Genomic DNA, 5,171 nt, shown 5'->3' with positions numbered 1-5,171 from the left:
AATATTTAACCTGTGCTTCTGTAGTCTATTTCTTTTTTTTAGGTTTTTTTTTTTTTTTTTTTTTTTTGCAAGGCAATGGGTTTAAGTGGCTTGCTCAAGGCCACACAGCTAGGTAATTATTAAGTGTCTGAGACCGGATTTGAACCCAGGTACTCCTGACTCCAGGGCTGGTGCTTTATCCACTATGCCACCTAGCCGCCCCTATAGTCTATTTCTACATGTAGTTTTTTTAAATTATATTATGATTTGAAAGGGATGCATTTAATATTTCTGCTTTTCTGCATTAATTTGTGAGGTTTTTTAATGCCCTAAAACATGGTCAAATTTGTGAAGAAGCTATGTATAGCTGGAAAAAGATATATATACTTCTTTCCATTTCCATTCAATTTTCTCCAGAGATCGATCTATTTTTTAAAAAATTCCATTCATCTCCTTAACTTCCCTATTCTTTATTTTTTTGGCTAGATCCAAGAGGAAAAAATTGGAGTCCCCCACTAGTATACTTTTACTATTGTTTTTGTAACTGTTAATTTTTCCTTTAGGAATTTGGGTGCTATGCCATTTGCGGTGTGTGTGTGTGTGTCTGTGTGTGTGTGTGTGTGTGTGTGTGTGTGTGTGTGTGTGTGTGTGTGTGTGTAATATTGATAGTACTTCATTATCTATGATATATTTTAGTGTGATATTGTTTCCCCTGCTCATCTCTTTTAATTAGATTTATTTTTGCTTTAGTTTTTTTTGAGGCCATACTTGTTCCCCCTGCTATTTTTTTAACCTTTAGCTGAAGCAGAACTGATTCTATTCCAGTCTTTTATTTTGACTCTTGTGTCTTTTGACTCTTTGTCTCTTTGTTTCTATTGTATTTTTTGAAAACAAAATATTCTTGGACTCTGTTTTTTAATCCATTCTGCCATCTGCTTGTTTTATGAATGAATTCATCCCATTCATTTTCGCTATTATGATTATTGTTTATTTCCCTCCATCATCATATCCACCCCGTTTATCCTTTCTGTCTCTTTTTTTTACCTTATTCTTCCTCAAAAATCTGTTTTCCTTCTAACCATTACCTTTCTTAATCTGCCCTCCCTTCTATCAATCCTTCCACCTTCCCTTCTTCCTTTCTCAGCCTGCTGCCTGATGGCATAAATAGTTTTCTATTCCCAAGTGAATATGTATATTGTTGCCTCTGAGTCAATTCCAATGGGAGTAAAAACTCATCTTTTTCTTTTGGTTTATCTATGTTTTGTTCATCTTTCTTTGGTCCCATCTTTTTTTCCTTGTTTGGCAAGAAATGTCACCCGAATTCCCCTTGCAATTCTACAGTTTCTTTTCAAATTACTAATTTTTGTAACATGATTTGCTACCAGTTTGTGTTTTTGCCTTGGCTTCAGTTTTAATTGTGTAGTCCTAATTTGTTTCAAGATCCTGTTGTTGCTGTGAGTAATGATAAGAACAGTGAGGATGTGCAAAGGGAACATGTGAGCTAGGCTGAAGGATGATTATTATCCTTTGATGTTTGAGGGGAAGGAAGGAGAGAAACTGAAAGCAGATGGAATGGTTAAGAGAGACAGAGGAAACTAAGAGACAGATTAAGAAAACAGAATGTGCTGAGGGAAACCCAGACAGAGGTATAAATGCATGAGGTGAAAGACACTGTACTTGCAAACTTATTCTGTTCCATTTTGGCTAGCACACATTAGAATGCCATATAGCTTCTTGGTGTAGTGGGTGGGGTAAGATGAGAAATGTGCATAAGATTAGAGCAAATGATGAGAAATGATTTTTCTCTTGTGCCAATTGTAGGAGAATCTCAGAGCACTTATTTTAGGAACTTATTTCCCTTAATTTTCTTCCTCAGAAAAAATTAGACTTTAATAGATCCCATATACCTTTCAGCTCAGGGTCATATTCCCACTTCTTTTATTCAAGTGCCTTAGAAACTTATTTTAGGATCTTGTTTTAAGAGACTCTTTTCTCATATATCTTATTTTATTTTATAAGAAGGTTCTTGGAATACTGAAGATGTTAAATAATTTTATACATATTGATAAATGAGATTGATGCTGACGCCGCACTTCCAGTTGGTGCCAGACATCGTAGCACTTATGTGCCTTTTAATTATTTCATATGTATTAATTGTATTTTACCATGAAGAGGAAAGGGAGGGAACAAGCATTTATTAAGTAAAAGGTCTGTGCCAGCAATTTAGAAATTTTCTTTCATTTGCTCTTTACAACTCTGGGAGATAAGTGCTATTACTACTTCAGTTTTAAAGTTGAGGAAATTGTGACAGAGGTTAAATGACTTGCCCAGGTCATATAGACACTCGGGTTTGAGGCTAAATTTAAACAGATCTTCCTGACTACAGACCAAGTGCTCTAAGTACTGTGCAACTTGATGGAAAACAAAGATCATAAATTCCTTGAATTTGTATGCAAATATATTTGTGTCACTCATATGAATCTTCACAGAGGCTTGCACAGTATGAGCACAAGATTTTCAATAAATCTCCATCAATCCATTATAAATATAATTTATATGGGTTTTACTTCAATAAAATGAAATAAGAACTTTTTTTTTCCTTAGAGAAGTCAGGTTTGGCTTTGGAATACTTTTCTTGCTATTATGATACTTTGGTTCTTCCAAAATAGCAAATTGGATATTATATTGAAGATAGAGTAACTTGCAGTGAATAATTCATTGCTTTTTGTTGATTTTTAATAAATTGTTTGTTAAACCATAAGAAATGGTAAAGTTAAATGCATGTTTTAATTTTGTTTTCATATTTATATACTCATGTACTTTTATATTTCCAAACAATGAATTATATTCAATTATTACTCAAATACTCAACTGGACCTAGATTTTGTTGATATAGTTTTTCCCTCCAGTAGTAGATTGAATCAATTCATTCTTATCTAATATGAAGGGATGATACATTAGGCTTGTAGTTTAATGAGGCAGATTTAAAAGATTCCAGGTTTATAGTAATTCTGTCCTTGGAATTGTGGTTCTGAAATATATGAATCACTTATGATAGTGTCCTTATTAAGAAAAAACAATTCTCTGATATTGGAATGGCTGTGGAATTCTGTCCTGAACTAGAAAAATTCACTCTTTCCTATGTGACTCTCAACTATCCAATGACATGTTTCAAGATGCAAGCAAGGGGACAAAGGAAATACAAAGAACAAGGTCAATCATGGGTATTTATGAAAAATATATTAGACTTTCCAGTTATAGTTTTTAACAAGAGTAAAGGAACACACACAAAGAAATGTGTGCATGCCTACAAATGGGTACCAGAACCATTTTAAGTAAGACAAGAAAGGATATAAGGACTATTTGTTCCTGTTTACACACAGGATCAGAATAGATATTTATTAGCTGATATATAGATGCTTATAAGGGTCATTATGATGCTATCCTTCTTTGATTCAGGGACTTCTTGTAGCACTTTAATGTAGTTTAACAGCCTCTAGTATATATATATATATATATATATATATATTTAATTGCAGAATTGCTTATGATAGCAATATTTTTATATTTTTATAATTTTGTGTTGTAAAATTTGATCTATTGATCCCACATATATCTGTGTCCATTAGTTATTCTTGTGTTCATATTCAAAGGTACATAAAACTTATATATGGCCTTTCAAAGACTATTTTAGTATTATTTTCATGAGGCAAACATGAGGTAAACACCAATTTGAGCATTGTCCTTTGAAAACTGAGGAAAGTGACAATTAAGGGAGGTTATTTCATAGTCTTAAAGAGTAGTGATCATCAAAAAATGGAAAAACACTGGTTGCTAATGAGTCAGTGTAGTCTTTATTTTGACTTTCCTTGTCAGCAAGCTTATACTTCAGGTTCTGTGTACTAGGAGGAAGTGAAATTTAGTTTTAAGATTTGCAATATATCAAATTTATAGTCACTCCTATATTAATTTTTAAACTTCAAAATCACTCATAAAGTAACCATGATCATCATTCCTGTCTCTACCACAATCACTCTGTGATGTTTATATTACTATGATTGGCACTAAGGGTGGCTAGGTTGGGTGGTCTGATTTTTGCTTGAAAATGTCATTTGTATTAGCCATCTGTATAATTCATAGTGCTGTGATTTAGGTTTCAGACTAATGGAATTTGATGAACATTTAATTCACAGAATCACCAAATTTCAGAATTAGAAGGGATGTCAGAAACCAACTAAGCTGCCTCTAATTAGGATTTTAATTAGGGCAGGATCAGATTTTGTTCCTGTGAATTAACTTTCCTAATATTTTAAAGGAAAATAAATTTCAATTTGAAGGAAAATGTAGAGTTGGTTAATCAATTTGTCAATCAGCTGGATCATCAACAAGTATTTAATAAATTACTATCAAATACCTGGCACTATGCTAGCTGATACAAAGAAAAAAATAACAACTACTGCCCTCTTAGAGTCTATATTACCTAGATGAATAAAACTAATTTTTTTCCTAAAATCCTTAACTATCTATATCAGTTTTAAAGTTGTACAGAGGGGCAGCTAGGTAGTCCAGTGGATAGAACACTGACCCTGGAGTCAGGAGGACCTGAGTTCAAATCCAGCCTCAGACACTTAATAATTACCTAGCTATGTGACCTTGGGCAATTCACTTAACCCCATTGCCTTACAAAAACAAAATAAAGATGTACAGAAGGTTGAAGAAAGATCAAGTGAAAATATGATTAAAAGAGGGTCCTGCAAGGTCCTACTAAAACTCAAAACTCTATTATATAATCAAATAAAAATTCCTATATTTGGCATCCCAAACCCATCATACCCTGACTACATCTTAACTTTGCATACTGACCATGTACATTTTTCTCCCAGTCAAATTGGTCTCCTTTTATCTTATACTTAATAATCTTATTTCCTAACTTTAAGACCATTCAGGGTCAGGGTCATCAACTATACTTCATATATGTTCCCTCCTCAACTCTGTCTCAAATCTATATCTATATCTATATCTATATCTATATCTATATCTATATCTATATCTATATCTATATCTATGTCTATGTCTATGTCTATGTCTATGTCTATGTCTATGTCTATGTCTATGTCTATGTCTATATCTATATCTATGTCTATATATCTATATCTATATCTATCTATATCATCTATATCTATATTTATCTA

Source organism: Macrotis lagotis, chromosome X, assembly GCF_037893015.1.
Source record: "Macrotis lagotis isolate mMagLag1 chromosome X, bilby.v1.9.chrom.fasta, whole genome shotgun sequence".
Lineage (NCBI taxonomy): Eukaryota > Metazoa > Chordata > Mammalia > Peramelemorphia > Peramelidae > Macrotis > Macrotis lagotis.
This window is presented reverse-complemented; position numbering follows the sequence as displayed.